Source organism: Lithobates pipiens, unplaced genomic scaffold (assembly GCF_037356315.1).
Source record: "Lithobates pipiens isolate NorthernLeopardFrog02 unplaced genomic scaffold, aLitPip1_a1.2 Scaffold_8, whole genome shotgun sequence".
NCBI classification, from domain to species: domain Eukaryota; kingdom Metazoa; phylum Chordata; class Amphibia; order Anura; family Ranidae; genus Lithobates; species Lithobates pipiens.
Window position 1 is genome coordinate 119,300,922 of NW_027507903.1, and position 20,545 is coordinate 119,321,466.

The 20,545-nt window shown below is 42.9% G+C and overlaps 1 pseudogene; it reads right to left on the bottom strand.

Annotated features, from left to right (window-relative positions):
• Nucleotides 1-20,096: 20,096 nt before the first annotated feature.
• On the bottom strand, nt 20,097-20,178 carry LOC143964668 (U2 spliceosomal RNA; annotated as a pseudogene).
• Between the last annotated feature and the right edge of the window lie 367 nt (nt 20,179-20,545).

Sequence of the window (20,545 nt, forward strand, 5' to 3'; positions counted from 1 at the left end):
AGATCATCTCCCATTGCCGTGTCTCTCTCTCCTCACACAGAGACAGCGTGTGAGGAGGGAGAGCGATCTGTGTGTCAGCCCCAGTGCCATCTGTCAGCCCCAGTGCCATCTGTCAGCCCCAGTGCCATCTGTCAGCCCCAGTGCCATCTGCCAGTAGTGCCAGTGCCACCTGCCAGCGCCAGTGCCTGCCATCAGCCCCAGTGCCGCCAGTGCCACCTGCCAGCGCCAGTGCCACCTGCCAGCACCAGTGCCACCTGCCAGCACCAGTGCCATCCGTCAGCGCCAGTGCCACCTGCCACCACCAGTGCCGCCAGTGCCAGCTGCCAGCGCCATCCGTCAGCGCCAGTGCCGTCAGCCCCAGTGCCGCCAGTGCCACCGCCAGTAGCAGAACGTATTTTGGGGTGTCATTTGTGGTATACACATGCCATTGGAGAGAAATAACCTATTACATTGAAAATTTTGTGAGGGGAAAAAAAAAAAAAAAAAAAAATCTTCATTTTGCAAAGAATTGTGGGAAAAAGATGACAACATCAAAAACCTCACCATGCATCTTAGTAAATACCTTGGAATGTCTACTTTCAAAAAAGGGGTCATTTGGGGGGTATTTGTACTTTCCTGACTTGTTCGGGTCGCAAGAAATTAGATAGGCCACCAGTACATCAGGTGTGATCAATTTTGTGCGATTCGCACCACAGTTTGTAGACTCTCTAACTTTCACAAAGACCAAATAATATCCACTAATTTAGGTTATTTTTACCAAAGATATGTAGCAGTATAAATTGTGGCCAAAATTTATGAAAAAAAAATTATAATTTGCAAAATTTTATCACAGAAACAAAGAAATATGCGAAAATTTTTTTTCAAAATTTTCGGTCTTTTTTCATTTATAGCGCAAAAAATAAAAACCCCAGAGGTGATCAAATACCACCAAAAGAAAGCTCTATTTGTGGGAAAAAAAGGACACAAAATTCATTTGGGTACAGTGTTGCATGACTGAGTAATTGTCATTCAAAGTGTGAGAGCACCAAAAGCTGAAAATTGGTCTGGTCAGGAAGGGTGTTTAAGTGCCCAGTAAGCAAGTGGTTAAGGATATATTATAAACGTAGAAGGGATCTATCAATATTTTGTGGTAAGATGTAATCCATTGGGGACCATGTTTTCTCAAATGTGTGTATATCATGACAAACAATAGCAGCAAGTTTTTCATTGGGCATAAACCAATTAAGTTTGTTCCTGATCAAAGTGGAATTTGAAGTAGAAGACCACCATGCTTTTGCCAAGGTTTGTTTTAGCAGCAGTGAATACAGAATGTCAAAAGACAGAAATGGGTATTGGTAAAAGTTTTTGGTTTGAGATTTAATAAGGCTTCTAGCGGGGTTTTTTTCCAAATAAGGTAAAATCATGTTTATATATATATAATTATATAATACACACTTCAGACCATTTTTTTTTTAATTTAGGAGATTCCCACCATATATGTAAAAACTTTGCTAAACGTTTGGGAACCAAATACCATCTTGTGAGTAATTTAAATCTATTACGGCAGTATTAATAGAACAGACAAAGTAGTAGAAGTAGAAAAAACCTTTATCCCCAAAGGAAAAAACAGTTGTAAAGGATTATAGCTGGAGTTTGGCTTCATCCAGAGTGGGATCACTAATAATACAGGAGCTGTGTTACTGGCCAGATCAGCAGGATAAAACAGAGGAAAAATGTCTAAAAAAAGAAAACCAATGCATCCACCACATCTAATGATTGATAAGCTGTAATACATTGCAGTTTTGGTTTTGGGATTGGGTTTAATATCGCTTTATTTGCAGTGCTGACTGTTGCTTCAGCAAGATTTAAGGATTGCTTAAGGCTGCTAGCAGCTTGTTTAAAGTGACAGCATTCCCATTAAGATTGGTGTTTAGCAGTCCCAAATAGGAGCTGAAAGGTGCTTTAGGCCTAGTTTACATGTACAGTTGGGAGTGCTAAATACAGGCAGTTGAGCCTAATTTTTACCACCCCTCAAGCTGCAAAGGCAGTCATATAGGGGTTTATCATGTTGCAGCAAAAATGATCTCCCAGTGTCCTCTGGCACTCCCCTGTCTACCTTCCTCTAAAATACTTCAAAACGCTAGAAGCCCTTCTAAAGCTTTGTTTGGGGTAGGAATAGGCATAAACTCTCCTGGCAGACGCTCAAAAACCCAACGGGCAGGGGGGGGCACAGCATTACTGGACCTCAACCACTATTATATTGCAGCACAGCTTTCCCAGTTTTTCCACCTCTATAAAACTAATGGAGACCGCTTCATAAATTTGATCTGCCCCAAGTGGGCACAACGAACAGGAGACTATATGCTATAACCACAGGGTCAGGCAACACCGGCTCAAATATTGAAATTGCACCCCTCCTCCAACAGTATAGACGCATATGGGACATAGCCTGCACTAAACTAGGGATCCCGAGTTGTAATGATTATACACCATTATGGAACAACAAACACATGGTAGAATTTCTAAATATCCAGGGCCAAGAGATATGGAGTTCATGAGGTATATACTATTTACAACATCTGCTGTCTAATGGTACCCCCAATCACTTTAACCAACTCAGGAAAGATTTTGCGATACAAAACAACATGCTCTTTCACTATTTTTTTTTTTACAAATAACAAAGAGCTTTATTAAGAAGAGTAAAGGCATGTTACACATCATACATGGATGCTACATCATGTGGTACAGGTTTATGATAGGCTGGGTAACACATAGGTTCTGTATACATAATATCAATTACAGATTCTTGTTACATCATTGTTATCAAACAGGCGCAGATGTGGGCTGAGTATAATCGTCCAGCATGTCGGTTGTTGAGGATTAGATATCCCCATTAAGTGATAGAGCAGGATAGAGAGAAGGGACCCAGGGGGCAAAAAAAAAAAAAAGGCGGGGGGAGAGGAGGGCAGGGGAAAGGGCGATATGGAGGGATTATAGGGAAATAGCAATTTATTCAGGTTTATTACATGTAGCAGCGTTACCCAACCAGGCGTCCCATATCTTGCCATACTTAGCTGGACAGCCTCTATGAACATAGATTTATTTTTTGTATCAAAGAACCTGGTTAACCGCCACTATCCATTCTCAAAGTGACGGTGGTGTACTCTGGAGCCATTTTCTCACTATAAGCAGTCTAGCTGTAAGTAATGATTCTTGGAGAAATATTTTATGAAATTTATCAGAGTCGGGGTCTGGAAATATCCTCAGCAGACACTGCTTGGGGCATAGTGTTGGAGGTGAGCCCATTTCGTCATGGATGCATTTTACAATGTGTGTCCAGTAGTCCTGTATCACTGGGCAGGACCAGAGGATGTGAAATGCTCTTTCACTATTTACAGGTCCGACACGCTGCACGTGCACAATTTCCACAGGCGGCATACCCACAACCCACCTCTAACTCTATTATGTCCAAAGATAGAAGCACAGACCCCAAAGGACTCATCTCATCTTACTATGACATGCTATCCACCCCAATATCCAGCAACACCGCATATGCCCTGAAGACACTGTGGGAAAGGGACCTAGGCCCTATGGAGGATGGGGAATGGGAAGAGGTGCTTGAGTCATGCAAAGAGGCATCTCCCAGGTTGTCAGATAGACTATCCCAAATATATATACGACATAGGGCCTACCTCACTCCTCTCAGAGTAGCGTGATATAAGAAGGAGTATCCATCCAGCTGTCCAATGTGCAAGGTCATGCCCTAAGCTACAGGGAGCATGTGGTGAACCTTTTACATGACAACATGGGTACGCCCATGGGACTGGACCCTAAGCAATGTCTCTTGGGTATCTTTCCGAAGGTGCCCAACAGACGCAATAAAATATTTCTGCAGGAAACTCTGTTCTCAGCAAGAAAACTTATCGCCAGGAAATGGATGAGGCCTACACCCCCAACACTAGCAGAGTGGAAGGCGGACATTAATGTGGCCCTGCCATATAAAAAGTGCATCTACACCAACAGAGGTTGCTCGGCCAAATACAATAAGGTATGGGACCAATGGATAAATGAATCTGATACCTGCACATAAATTTAGGAAAGATACCCCACCACAGGCTGAATAAGAATGCTGACAGAGTATCCTTTGTTGATCTGACCGACAAGTGGGAAATAATATTACTTATAATTACCGACGATAAATGCTGGTCACATTGTACGATGCAATATATCTGTAACCCGCTGTAAACTTCTTCAGTGTGTAATTACATGTTGTATGCTGTGTTCTAAATGTATGCACCACAGTTCAATTAAAACCGTTATTATAAAAAAATAAAATAAAAAAATAAATGATCCCCCAGCTAACATGACCAACTCAGTTGAATGGGGCAGCACCGCAATCACGTGCAATCCATGTGGTTGCAGTGCAGACTTTTAGGTGTTAAACACGCATTGAGGAGACAACAAACATGTTTTTATTGGAAGATCTCTTCTCAACATTTGTTCTGGTAACAACCATAAAATTATGGCTTTCCTACTTCTTTCTATCCCAGTGCTAAGGGATACTACCTCAAATAGAAATGGTGGATCTCCTTAGTGGAGGCACACAGCATTTAAAGCCTGGTAGGGGTTCCAATCCTTCCCTACTCTGGCAAGATATTAATGTAGTTTAATTAACCACATTCTTGCTGGAAGTTTTCAAAAAACAGCAACTTTTAGAAGAAAAAAAATCAATTCTGTGCTGCAAAATTTGATATTGCTCATCTTTAAAGGGACCTTGTAGCTATATAATTTAAAGTGACGACATACCAGTAAGGAAGATATTCTATAGCTGCCTGCATCATCGAGCCCCTGCACCTATCAATGACTCTTCTGACCATCTCCCATTGCAGAGTATAGTAATGATGTGGAGGTCAAACTACTAATACTCTTGAAGTGTGAACATCATTGTAGACTTCAGTAGAAGATTGCTGAGGATGAGAGCAGAATTCCAAGGTGCAGGCAGCAGGAAAGGAATATGAATAGTCTTCTTTTACAGTGTGGTTTTCTTTTAAAATAATTATTATAGTAAACCTATGCACCTTGATGTTTCTTTTGGAGCTCCCCAAACTCTCAGAACACTAGGATGCACTAGTATGCAGATAAAGACCATCTTTAGAGGTTGGCAGCTCAGCCCTGCCTATTTGCTCATCTTTTTATTGGTTAATAAAGGAATCCCATAATAGGTGATAGGCATATAGCAAGGAGGGGGAGAAGGCCAGAACTAAACAACCCAGGAGCTAGTTGCTCTTAAGAATAGCCACCCCCCCCCCCCTTTTTCCAGGGACCAAAAGTATTTGAACAGTTTAAAAAGCTGTTTCATGGCCAGGTGTGGGCTACTCCTTTGTTATTTCTTCAGTTAAGCAGGTAAAAGGCCTGGAGTTGATTCTAAGTGTGGTATTTGCATTTGGAATCTATTGCTGTGGACCTATAATCATGCGTTCAAAGGAGCTGTCCATGCAAGTAAAACAGGCCATTGTAAGGCTTCAAAAACTAAAGCAATCCACCATAGAGATAGCAGCAATATTAGGAGTGGCCAAATAAAAAGTTTGGTACATTCTGAGGAAAGAAGAACACACTGGTGAGCTCAGCAAAATAAAAAGGTCTGGAAGCCCACAGAAGACAACAGTGGTGGATGATCGTAGTATCCTCTCTATGGTAAAGAAAATCCATTGACAACATCCAGACAAGTGAAGGACACTCTCCAGGAGGTGGGCGTATCATTGTCAAGGTCTACAATCAAGAGAAGAGTTCACGAGAGCAAATACAGAGGGTTCACCACAAGGTGCAAACCATTCATAAGCCTGAAGAATAGAAAAAAACTCATTAAACTTTGCCAAAAAACATCAAAAAAAAAGCCAGACCAATTCTGGAAAAGCATTCTTTGGACGGATGAACTAAGATCAATCTCTAATACTTCCAGTGGCACTGGGTCATTGGTGTTTATTGATGATGTGACAGAAGCAGCCGGATGAATTCTGCAGTGTTTAGAGATATACTGTCAGCCCAGATTCAGCCAAATGCAGCAAAGTTGATTGGACGACGCTTCACTACAGATGGACAATGATCCAAAACACACTGCAAAAGCATCCCAGGAGCTTTTGAAGGAAAATAAGTGGAATATTCTGCCATGGCCGAGTCAGTCACCTGATCTCTACCCAATTGAGAATGCATTTCACTTGCTGAAGGCAAAACTAAAGGGAGAAAGACCTACAAACAAAGAACAACTGAAGACAGCTGCAGTTTAGAGCCTGGCAAAGCATAAGAAAGAAGGAAACCCAATCTTTGGTAATGTCCATGGGTTCCAGATTTCAGGCTGTCATTGTCAGTAAAGGATTCTCAACAAAATATAAAAAAAATAACATTTTACTTATGATTATATTCATTTGTCCAATTACATTTGAGCCCCTGAAAATGGGGGGACTGTGTATAAAAATGGTTGCAGTTCCTAAAATTTGTACTTTATATTTATGTTCAACCCCTTGAGTTAAAGATGAAAGTCTACACTTCAAATTCATTTGGATTATTTCTTTTTAATTTTATTCTGGTTGCATACAGAGCCAAGTATGAAAATTGTGCCTGTGTCCAAATATATATGGACCTAACTGTATCCCTGTGTCGGCGTCTCATTTTAGTTCATTGGTACACTGTTGCACGTACACAGCCACACAGGCTAAGTTTGGTGACCTGCAGCTACAGGTCATGTAGGGCAGTGGTTCTCAACCCTGTCCTCACGTACCCCCAACAGGCCATGTTTTGGGAATTTCTCTTAGATAAAATGGCTGTCCAAAATACCATGCCATTGACTCTGACTTAACCAGTTGCCGACCGCCGCACGCCGATGTACGTCGGTACAATGGCACGGGCAGGCATAAGGACATACATGTACGTCCCTTGCCTCCCGCGGGTCGGGGGCCCGATCGGGCCCCCGCCCGGTGCCTGCGGCGGTCGGTATTCGTACGGGAGCGATCCCGGACGAGGGGACGGCCATTCATTCATGGCCACCCCCTCGCGATCGCTCCCGACGAATAGAAATCCCCGGTGACATCACTTCCTCTCCTGTAATGTAAACACAGGAGAGGAAGTGATGTATTCTCTCCTCCGTGTCGGTATTTTTCGTTCCGACACGGAGGAGAGCGGATCAGTAAGTTGCACCAACACTCACACACACAGTAGAACATGCCAGGCACACTCACACCCCCCCTTTACCCCCCGATCACCCCCCCAATTACCCCTGCCCCCCAGTCACAGTGACACCAATGTCATTTTTTTTTTTTTTTTTTTTTTTTTGCATTGGTGTCATTTGTGACTGTAATAACTGTTAGGGCAGTTAGAGTTAGCCCCCTTTAGTTCTAATGTACCCCCCTAACCCCCCCAATAAAGGTTTAACCCCGTGATCACCCCCCGTCGCCAGTGTCACTAAGGCTGGGTTCACATTGCAGCGGTTTATGAGAACGAATGTGATTCGCACCGCACTGCAGTGCAAATCACATCCGATCTCTGTGCGATTCGAGTTCAGCCATTCGCCGCACCCGCCGCACCCGCCGCAAATTCGCACGGGACCCTTTTTTTGGCCCGCAGCAGAATCGGATCGCATGGGTGTTCACACCATGCGATCCGAGTTTGCAGATCGCACTGCGATATGCGAACTGATCTGGGGGTGTCAGTAACATTTCACTGACACTCCCAGCAGTTCGCATAGGGCAGTGTGAACTGCCGCCGGGAGGCATGCGATGCGGGAACCCGCCGCGGATTCGCGGCGTTTCCGCATCGCTCCAGTGTGAACCCAGCCTAATAAGCGATCATTTTTCTGATCGCCGTATTAGTGTCACAGGTGACGCTAGTTAGGCAGGTAGGTATTTAGGTTCGCCGCAGCTTTTTATAGCGCCAGGGACCCCCATATACTACCGCATAAAGCCCCCTGATTGCCCCCTAGTTAACCCTTTCACCAGTGATCACCATATAACTGTTACAGGTGACGCTGGTTGGTTAGTTATTTTTTTATAGTTTCAGGGCACCCGCCATTTATTACCTAATAAAGGTTTAACCCCCTGATCACCCGGCGGGTGTCATTTGTGACTAATAACTGTTAGGGCAGTTAGGGTTAGCCCCCTTTAGTTCTAAGGTACCCCCCTAACCCCCCCAATAAAGGTTTAACCCCGTGATCACCCCCCGTCGCCAGTGTCACTAAGGCTGGGTTCACATTGCAGCGGTTTATGAGAACGGATGTGATTCGCACCGCACTGCAGTGCAAATCATATCCGATCTCTGTGCGATTCGAGTTCAGCCATTCGCCGCACCCGCCGCAAATTCGCACGGGACCCTTTTTTTGGCCCGCAGCAGAATCGGATCGCATGGGTGTTCACACCATGCGATCCGAGTTTGCAGATCGCACTGCGATATGCGAACTGATCTGGGGGTGTCAGTAACATTTCACTGACACTCCCAGCAGTTCGCATAGGGCAGTGTGAACTGCCGCCGGGAGGCATGCGATGCGGGAACCCGCCGCGCATTCGTGGCGTTCCCGCATCGCTCCAGTGTGAACCCAGCCTAATAAGCGATCGTTTTTCTGATCGCTGTATTAGTGTCACAGGTGACGCTAGTTAGGCAGGTAGGTATTTAGGTTCGCTGCAGCTTTTTATAGCGCCAGGGACCCCCATATACTACCGCATAAAGCCCCCTAATTGCCCCCTAGTTAACCCTTTCACCAGTGATCACCATATAACTGTTACAGGTGACGCTGGTTGGTTAGTTATTTTTTTATAGTTTCAGGGCACCCGCCATTTATTACCTAGTCTCACTAGTGTACCCCTAAATTTAGGGGTGTCTACTTTCCAAAATGGGGTCATTTGGGGGGGGTTTGTGCCATCTTGGCATTTTATGGCCTTCAAAACTGTAACGCCCTTAGAAAGCCTGAAGGCGGTGCTTGGTTTTCGGGGCCCCGTACGCGGCTAGGCTCCCAAAAAGTCCCACATATGTGGTATCCCCATACTCAGGAGAAGCAGCAGAATTTATTTTGGGGTGTCATTTCACATATGCCCATGGCATGCGTGAGCAATATATCATTTAGTGACAACTTTGTGAAAAAAAAAAAAAAAAAGTTTGTAATTTTCCCGCAACTTGTGGCAAAATATAAAATATTCCATGGACTCAACATGCCTCTCAGCAAATAGCTTGGGGTGTCTACTTTCTAAAATGGGGTCATTTGTGGGGGTTTTGTGCCATCTTGGCATTTTATGGCCTTCAAAACTGTAATAGGTAGTGAGGAGTGAAATCAAAAAATTACGCCCTTAGAAAGCCTGAAGGCGGTGCTTGGTTTTCGGGGCCCCGTACGCGGCTAGGCTCCCAAAAAGTCCCACATATGTGGTATCCCCGTACTCAGGAGAAGCAGCAGAATTTATTTTGGGGTGTCATTTCACATATGCCCATGGCATGCATGAGCAATATATCATTTAGTGACAACTTTGTTAAAAAAAAAAAAAAAAAAAAAAGTTTGTAATTTTCCCGCAACTTGTGGCAAAATATAAAATATTCCATGAACTCAACATGCCTCTCAGCAAATAGCTTGGGGTGTCTACTTTCTAAAATGGGGTCATTTGTGGGGGTTTTGTGCCATCTTGGCATTTTATGGCCTTCAAAACTGTAATAGGTAGTGAGAAGTGAACTCAAAAATTTACGCCCTTAGAAAGCCTGAAGGCGGTGCTTGGTTTTCGGGGCCCCGTACGCGGCTAGGCTCCCAAAAAGTCCCACATATGTGGTATCCCCATACTCAGGAGAAGCAGCAGAATTTATTTTGGGGTGTCATTTCACATACGCCCATAGCATGTGTGAGCAATATATCATTTAGTGACAACTTTGTGTAAAAAAAAAAAAAATTTTTTTTTTGTCATTATTCAATCGCTTGAGGCAAAAAAATAAAATATTCAATGGGCTCAACATGCCTCTTATCAATTTCCTTAGGGGGTCTACTTTCCAAAATGGGGTCATTTGGGGGGGTTTTGTACTGCCCTGCCATTTTAGCACCTCAAGAAATGAGATAGGCAGTCGTAAACTAAAAGCTGCGTAAATTCCAGAAAATGTACCTTAGTTTGTAGATGTGACAACTTTTGCGCAAACCAATAACTATACAATTATTGACTTTTTTTTTTCCAAAGACATGTGGCTGAATACATTTTGGCCTAAATGTATGACTAAAATTGAGTTTATTGGATTTTTCTAATAACAAAAAGTAGAAAATATCATTTTTTTTCAAAATTTGCGGTCTTTTTACGTTTATATCGCAAAAAATAAAAATCGCAGAGGCAATCAAATACCATCAAAAGAAAGCTCTATTTGTGGGAAGAAAAGGACGCAAATTTTGTTTGGGTACAACATTGCATGACCGCGCAATTAACAGTTAAAGCAGCGCAGTGCCAAAGTGTAAAAAGACCTCTGGTCATTTACCAGCAAAATGGTCCGGTCTGAAAGTGGTTGTGCAAGATAAAGGAAAACCTGCAAACATGGCCTGTTGGGGGTACTTGAGGACAGGGATGAAAACCACTGATATAGGGGACACAGCGGTTGTGTTTGTACAGCCACGTATCCCAATAGACCAAAATGGGTAACCTGCACGGGGATGTATGCAGCACTTGTGCCAATAAAAGATGGCCCTGCTTGGAGCACAGAGCAAATCACCCCACGTGAACAGGGTCTTAGTGATTAAAATTGTATAATTTCTGATGTGTTATATAACAGGTACAACAATGCGGGATAACTTTTACCGTGCAGCTGTGAATAAATGTGCACATTTTATTGGCCCTGCATCATGACATCATCTAATTGAAGGAACACTTGTAAGCTTTTTTTTATTTCAATGTACACTAATCCTTGAAACGTGCATAGTTCCACATTTGACCACAAGAGGGATTACTTACAACAGAGCCAATGTGCTAATTATTCATTTCTGGTGTACCCAACGGCACAATACACCTGTTCTGAATTCTATATCCAAATCAAAAAAAGAAAATTGGGAAGGATTAACCCCTGCCAGGTATTTATTTATGTGGACATATTAAGGCAATTCACCCCTCTTTTTAACCTGGTGATCAAGACCTAAACCAAAATTTTAGTTTGCCACTAGAACAGGAGTAACGCCTGATTCACACTTGTGCTGGTTGCAATTTGCATATTGCAGGTGCATTTTGCGTTTTACAATACACATCTTTAAACCATTGAAGTCTATGGCATTGTTTCACAACTCTAGTCCTCAAGGCACACCAGGTTATGTTTTCAGAATTTCCCTCAGATGAAATGGCTGTGGTAATTACTAAGGACCCTTTCACACTGGGGCGTTGGAGGTAAAGCTCTATTTTAAACGGGGCTTTACTGCCATTTTTGCAGGGGTTTTTGGCCACTAGCGGCCAAAAAAGGGTTAAAACGACCCTCAAAGCGCTGCTGCAGCTGCACTTTGCCGGGGGTTCGGCAGCGGTGCCCATTCAGTTCAATGGGTAGGAGCGGTTTAGGAGCGTTTACCGATCTAAAGATGTTGCTTGCAGGACTTTTTTTTAGCGTCCTGCCAGCGCACCGCTCCAGTGTGAAAGCCCGAGGGCTTTCACACTGGAGAGACGGGAGAGGCTCTTTGCAGGCGCTATTTTTAACGCCTTAGTGTGAATGGGGTCTTAGGCAGTGAAACTGATTAAATCACCTGTGCAAAATAATTGAAAGCCTGAAAACATGACCTGTTGGGGCGCCTTGAGGACTGCAGTTGAGAAACACTGATCTATGGAACCAAAAACCAGAAAATAAAACCCTGGCCCTTTCCATAAAATGCACAGATGTGAACTACATCCCTAGGAAACCATGTTAAAGAAATACACCGTGTATTTCTGCAAAACCGAAAGTGCACTAAAATATGCATTGGTGTAAACCAGGCCTAAAGAGAGACTCTTCCAATGGGGACACTTGTTGAGCTAGTAACTGTTTACAAGAGTTTTCCTCTTTGTTGTGGCTGCAGGGACAAGAAAGGACAGCCCCCCCACAACTAATGAAAGAGAGATGACAAAAAAAAAAGTTAAAAATGATAATTTCTTAATCTACCCAAAATTTTTAAAAAAAAGTTGTCTTTAGAGTCTGTGTGCATGTGGCCATAAAGTGTATTTGGCCTATCAGTGTCAAATCCCAGTGTTTTTTTTATTGCAGGTGCAGTGTCCAGCCCCACTGCCAGCAGCCTGTCAGAATCTATAACAGGCCAAAATATGCAGCAGCTGGATGCTGTACTCACGTTTAGGGCGATATGCAGGTATACATCCCTAAATGTATACTACGGTAAACATGAGTACTGGCTTGGTAAGGGTCCAGCTGGCACATATTTCAGCCTGATTTTGACAGGCTTTTGGAAGTGGGACCGGGCACTGTGTGCCTTCCGATGACCGAAAGCCGTAATTAGATACCGATGGGCTAAATCCCCCATGTACAGTACATGTAGCCTCAAGTAGAACTGTGGCGATGCAACTGACATTTAACCACTTAAGCTCCGGAAGGTTTTACCCCCTTCCTGCCCAGGCCATTTTTTCGATAAGGCACTGCTTTACTTTATTTGACAATTGCGCAGGCATGTGATGCTGTACCAAAATTAATTTGAGAAAAAAATTCTTTTACTAAAAAAGAGTGTATATCCTTTAATAGGAATTTAAATAGGGCTACTGCAAATAAATAATAGCGTATAAGTAGAAAAAAAATTGTTTATATTAAAATTGATATTTATTTAGAAAAATATAAAATCAGTGTCTATGACATAAACCAACATAGAGTATATACAATGGATACGTGGACAAAAATGAAGGACAAAGCCTATACTATTGAAACATAGTGGTATACAATAGATAGAACCCAACGTTTCGAGGTGTTGATATGTGAACCTCTTCTTCAAAGCTTGGTTGCAACAACAATTATGTCTATAGTTCAAAAGGGGAAAAAAAAAAGACAAATAAAAAGAGGTACATGCAGCAAGTACTTTCACTATAATATCAAATTACTGTTCAGTGTGCAAAGCCTTATTAATCATTTTGATAACAATCATATTATACACACGTGGTCAATTACTAACCCTGTATGTATGAAAGCAGGGCTTCTCCAAAACATACACCGTATCCAATGATTGAACGATTAGCTGCAGCTCCACAGAGATCAGGGAGTCGTAGCAAGGGAAGATGAAAAAGCGATGGGGGGGGGGGGGGGGGACAGGGAGGCAAAGCCAATCCCACAGATGGACACTAATCCCTCAGAAAAACCACGTCAGTCCAAGAGCTTCACAAGGGGCACCTACACCCCACATACATCCCGATTTCCACAAACATGCAGGAGAGAGCCAGCGCAAAAGCAATGGCCCAAAACCAGCCCTCCCCAGTTGCTGGAAAGAAAGCACAAAATAAAATATCCCATAAATTGGTTACTATATTAAAAATAAAATGTACTTGCAGGTCTATAGATAAAAGTACTATCATTACTAAATACACCTACCCAGATAACTGACTTGTGACACTAAAGCCACAGACGTAATCAGAAGTGGACTGGTGGTGCCGCCCTGCACCAACATCCCACGGCGCAGGTGAGGCATGTCGTTCACATGGAAATCATGTAAACATAGTGCCCAATAGTGAGGGAGGCAGGGCACGCCTCTAGGGCTGTACCCAAGCCACCCCCCCCCCACGCCGAGTGAACACTACGGAGGCGACGGGGATGAGGGAGAGAAAAAACAGAGAGTAACCCCACTCACCTCCTAAGAACTTCCCTTCCTTAAGCAGCCCAAGGAAACCGATCAATCATTTGTCATTATAAACAAAGAAAAAATCACAGAAAATATTGCGACACCACATTACAATGTAATGGTTAAGTCCAAATGCATATACAGTAATGAAAAATGAAACATCAAATATAACAATTTACAAAAACAATAAAAAAAAAACTGAAAATAATCACAAATAATTAATTGCATATACTGGACATCTCTGAATACAGATTTCACTTTTAATTATAAAGTGGCTTATAGGACACAGATTTTATCACTCTAAAGATTCCCACTCAGACCCTCCAGAGGAGAATCCTCCCTCCAAGAATGGCCTAAATGAGATTGCTCCATTAAGGCCAGGTGGCTGATACATTTAGGTGGAATATCCACCTCTGCTCTAACTGTAGAAGAAGTTTGTTGATATCCTCACCCCGTATCCCTGAATGTATCCTATCCAAGATAAGGAAGGAAATTTTTGGGGTGATCCCACTGTGTAAGTCTCTAACATGCCTTCCAAGTGGAAGACTGGGATTACACACCTTCATTGACACAATATGTCAATAGGCACGACACGCCAAAATGGCTGAATAGTCTTTCCAACATAAAAACAGAAACAGTCACAGCAAAGAAGGTATACAACACCCTCAGTCTGGCAATTAGCATAGTGTATGGGGCGATCTCGTTCTCCATTGGGAAGTGTCACATTGCGTGCTGTGTTTATATAGCGGCAGTAGTTGCATCCACCACAGGTAAACGTACCTGGGTACTTGCATGGATCTTTTCTACCGAGATTGTTAAACTCGCTGGACACCAGACAATCTTTAAGTGATCTGGCATGCTTGTAAGTAAATTATGGACTTTTACTTACAAATGGACCAATGGTCGGGTCCATAGATAAAACGTGCCAATATTTATTAGCGATTTTCTTTTTAAATTGCATGTTGGTTAGAAAAACCTAGTTATAATCGATATGAGTGTCGGTTATGTTTTTTTCGATGATGGTTATATAATAAATCGCTTCTTGTTCTCAATATTGCTCTATTATAGGCCTTTTTTAGACAGGTTTTTAAGTAACCCCGTAAAAGCAGTCTCTCTTTTAGCAAGTCGGCCTCTCTTTTAAAAATCAAGTTATCAGTGCAATTTCTGCACATTCTCACATACTGACTAAATGGAATGGAGGCCAGCAATGCCTTGGAGTGAAAGCTACTGGAATGTAATATAGTATTGCCAGAAGTTTGTTTCCTAAATAGACTGCTACTAATACGGCCTGTCTCATCTTTGTGTACAGTAACATCCAAAAAAGTTATGGAGGAACTGTTTCAGGTCTGATCCTGTGGGCCCTTCCATATGAGGAAGACATCATCGATAAATCTATACCAAAGACTAATGTTCCTCATATGGGGAGCCAAAGTGCCAGATTGGCCAATCGACCGTTCCCACTCCCCCAGGTACAGATTGGCATATGATGGGGCACACAAAGTCCCCATCGCAACACCCTGTACCTGGAGGAAGTGGGACCTATTAGACGGGAAATGATTATGTTTGAGTATAAACTCCAAGGCATCTAGGAGGAAGCCCCTGGTCTTGTCATCAAATCTACAAAATCTACATTTCTAAAAAATGAAATTGATTCTAACAGTCTGCAGGAGATTTTCAATAAAAAGAAGTGAAATGGCTGTTAATAGTCTACAGGAGATCTGCTAAAAAGAAGAAGAAAATAGATGCTAATAGTCTGCAGGAGATCAGGTGAGAAAACAAAATAGATACTAACAGTCTGCAGGAGATCTGCAAAAAAAAATGAAATAGATGCTAATAGTCTACAGGAGATCTGGTGAAAAACAAAATAGATACTAATAGTCTGCAGGAGATCTGCAAAAAATGAAATAGATGCTAATAGTCTGCAGGAGATCTTATTAACCACTTCAATACAGGGCACTTAAACACCTTCCTGCCCAGACCAATTTTGAGCTTTCAGCGCTGTCGCACTTTGAATGACAATTGCGCGGTCATGCTACACTGTACCCAAATGAAATTTTTATCATTTTTTTCCCACAAATAGAGCTTTCTTTTGGTGGTATTTGATCACCTCTACGGTTTTTATTTTTTGCGCTACAAATAAAAAAATACCGAAAATTTTGAAAAAAAAAATTTTTTTTTGTTTCAGTTTCAAAACTTTGTAAATAAGTACGTTTTCTCCTTCACTGATGGGCACTGATGGGGCTACACTGATGGGCACTGATAAGGTGGCACTGATGGGCACCAATGAAGTGGCACTGATAGGCGGCACGGATGGGCGACACGGATGGGCGACACGGATGGGCGACACGGATGGGCGACACGGATGGGCGACACGGATGGGCAACACGGACGGACACTGATAGGTGGCACAAATTGGCACTGATAGCTGGCACGGATGGGCATGGATAGGCGGCACAGGTGGGCATGGATAGGCGGCACAGGTGGGCACTCATAGGCGGCACAGGTGGGCACTCATAGGCAGCACAGGTGGGCACTCATAGGCAGCACAGGTGGGCACTCATAGGCGGCATCGGTGTTATAGTAATGGATGCCAATCAGTGCCAAACAATAATGCATGCCAATCAGTGATGCCCATTGTGGGCACTGATTGGCATCCATTATGGGCACTGATTGGCACCCATTGTGCTGACTGGCATCCCTGGTGGTCTAGGGAGGATTATGGATTTTATTACCTTTTCCCTGGTGGTCTAGTGGTGTCCCTGGTGGTCCAGTGTGGGCATCCTCGGGGGGGCTGTGCTGATAATCGATCAGCACAGACCCCCCCTGTCAGAGGAGCAGCCGCGAGTGAGGGAAAGCCGATCACCGGCTCTTCCCATTTACACTGTGATCAGCCGTGATTGGACACGGCTGATCACATGGTAAAGAGTCTCCGTCGGAGACTCTTTACCGAGATCGTAGTTGCCGGGTGTCAGACTGACACCCCGCAACAACGATAGCCGCGATGCGCGCCCCCGGGGGGGCGCAGCGGCTCATAATCCTAATCACGTCATATGACGTCCGGTTAGGATTATGAAACCACTTTGCTGCCGTCAATTCCCTATAGGGCGGGCGGCAAGTGGTTAAAACAAATGGTAATCGGCAAAAAAAATAAAAAATGAAATAGATAGTATCTATATTCTATTCTGTTCTATTGTCCTAGTCTATTCTCTATTACTATTCTAATCTTTTCTATTCAAATTCATTCTATACGAAATTCGAATGTCGGAAAGAAATTATATATATATATATATATATATATATATATATATATATATATATATATATATATATATATATATATATATATATAAAACCATATTCCGAAATTCGAATTTAGTATATAATGATTTTGATTTTAATAGAAAAGATTTTAATAGAATATAAAAGAACAGACTAGAAAAACAATAGAACAGAATAAAATATAATATATTCTATTCTGTTCTATCGTTTTTCTAGTCTATTTTTTATTTTATTATAATCTTTTCTATCCAAATTTAAAATGAATTAATTTAAAAATTTGAATTCATACTATTCGAAATTCTAATTTATTCTATTCAAATTCTGAATTTCAGAAGATGGTTGTATATTCTTTCTATTTTATTCTATTAAATTATATTTTTTTTCTATTCTATTCTAATCTTTTCTATTTGAATTAGAAATTTTGGAAGATGGTTACTTATACTTACTTATATATGTGTGTCACATCAACTTTTCATACTTGCAGTGTACCAGTGCAAAAAAAAAACAAACACACACATCTTATTTCATTTATATTTATGGTATCAATGAAGTTGTCAGCATGCCTGATTGAAGAAGTCACGGATGTCGATCGCAAGGCAAGTGCATATGCTGTATGTCATTGTCCACTTGCCACAAGTTGTGTATTGTATTTGTCCACTTGCTACGTCACCTGCTACAAGTTGTGTATTGTCCCCTTGCCACATCATCTGCCACAAGTTGTGTATTGTCCACTTGCCACGACACCTGCCATGAGTGCCACATGGCCAGCCACGAATGCCACGTGACCTGACACGAGTGCCATGTGACCAAGTTGTGGATTGTCCACTTGCCACGTCACCTGCCACCAAGTGACCCCAGATAATTTGGTATACAAACACAATAGAACTAGCACTACAACATCTCCAAATTTGGGGTTTCTATCACCAAGTGACCCTGAGATACATGGCCCTAAAGTCGGGTCACAAAATATTTTCGAATCCGGTTGAAATAGTTTCCAATGCAGTTGAAATAATTTCGAATCATGTTGAAATCATTTCGAATCCGGTAGAAATATTTTCGAATGCGACCGATTTTTCTAATTCAGTAGAAAACGAAACGAAATCCGAAAACGAATTAAACTAATTTAACTAATATAACTAAACGAAATAAATTAATTAACAAATGAAAATGAAACTAAACAAATTGTTTCCTTTTGCACATGTCTATGGATTATATAATAAATTGCATCTTGTTCTCAATATTGCTCTATTATAGGCCTTTTTTAGAGTGCCACGTGACATGCCACGAGTGCCACGTGGCCGGCCACGAGTGCCACATGGCTAAGTTGTGGATTGTCCACTTGCCACGTCACCTGCCACCAAGTGACCCCAGATATGGGCAATATGCCAAGTACTTTTCTGCAGCAGAGAATGAATTTTGCGACCTGATTTGGGGCCAAGTATCTCGGGGCCACTTATAGCTAGAAACCCCAAATTTGACACAATAGACCTAGCACTACAACATCTCCAAATTTGGGGTTTCTAGCACCAAGTGACCCAGAGATACGTGGCCCCAAAGTCAGATCACAAAATGTCAAGAACTTTTCTGCAGCAGAGAATTACATTTTGCGACCCGACTTTGGGGCCACATATCTCGGGGTCACTTATAGCTAGAAACACCAAATTTGGTTTGCAAACACAATATAACTAGCACTACAACATCTCCAAGTGACTTCGAGATACATGGTCCTAAAGTCGGGTCGCAAAATATTTTCAAATCCGGTTGAAATAGTTTAGAATGCAGTTGAAATAATTTCGAATCCGGTAGAAATATTTTCGAATTTGGTTGAAATATTTTCGAATGCGACCGATTTTTCGAATTCGGTAGAAAACGAAATGAAATCCGAAAATGAATTTAACGAATATAACTAAACGAAATTAATTAACGAATTAAAACGAAACTAAACAAATGTTTTCCTTTTGCACATGTCTAAAATCTACCATCCTGAGAGATTTCGATTGAAAAAGCCTATGGCATGCAAAACACACCCAAAAACATCCACCCGGTGCCAAAAAAAGTGCACACACATAAAGAGTGAAACACAAAACTGTGCCACGGGTGTCTGCTGTCCTCCACTAGGAAGGACCTTACCCTGATCCCCCGGGACGTTAGGCTCCAGGCGGGGACTGAGGTACCAAATACATGGCCCATCCAGCCGAAGCCGGTTGACCGCCTTTCTCCGGTAGGTCTGCCGAAACAGACCCACCCAGGTACTAGGGTAGGGGCTCCCCCAAAGGGAGACACCCCAAAGAGAGGGTGAACCAAGCCAGAAGGCCTATGTCCACCCTCCCACAAGACTTTCAGGATAGGTCCAAGGACCGACACCCTACACATCAAACGTGAAAGTGACAAACATAAAACGTGACAAACCACACAAATAAAATAAATAAAAAGTGGGGAAAGGGATAGTGAAGAGGAGAATGAAAAGGTGGCCATTGTGCAATACAATGGCCAGGCCCTCCGGCCAGGAATCAAAAATTCCTCTGGTCCTAGCCAAAAGGCCGGGCCCTAGAGGCAGGTGTAAAAAAGCTTGTTATACGGTGAAGTGTCCGTGGTGCCAAACTTCAAAGTAATAAATCACAGTGAATGTAAGGCATCCCTGAACTGCCACTTCAGGGGCACATCACCATAGGCTTTTCAACAGAAGCATCCCCGACCCCCCCAGACCACAGCAGCCTTCACCCCAGCCAGAAAGGCATGGAGATCCAGGAGCTTAGTGAGAGCCCTTTACCATCAGGCCTCACCCTCGCTCCCATCACTCCTACCTAATTACATTCGGGAAGTACAGGCCGTTCCCCCGGTGGGAGAGAGGGGAACAAACGTTCCCTCCCGAAAAACTGACCGGAGCTAAAGCTGCCACAATCCAAGCCAGAAGGCCAGGGTCCCCTCCCCTGGCGCTGACCAGTGGTTCTCCATCCTCATCAGAAGGCTTCCCTTTCGGCTACGAACCGCTCCAGGTCACCTTCACACCAGCAGGCTTTGCATAGCAACCGCCACCCCTGCTCCACCTCGCCGTAGAACAGGGACGGAAGCAAGCGCCACCTCCTGGTAACTGATAACAGATACTACACTTGATCTTAGCCAAAAGGCTGAGAAGCGATCATCCTGAGCCCTTACACACGGTCGGACATTCTGACAATCAAATCCGTTGGATTTTGTCCGAAACTGTTGCATACACACGGTCGGACAAAGTTGTCGGAAAATCTGATTGTACATAACGTGATGACGTTATTTCATTACGATGGGACTACGTTCAGGCTAGTAGCCAATAGCTTTGGTCTAGAAATTTGATCTGAGCATGCGTGGCACTTTGTCCGTCGGAGTAGGCTACACATGATCGGAGTATGTCCGAACGGAGCAGTTTGTGGGAAAATATTTCCAGCAAGTTGGAAAATTTTGTCCGACGGATATTCCGACGGAAACAGTCCGATGCATACCACACACAGTCGGAATATCCGACAAAACGGT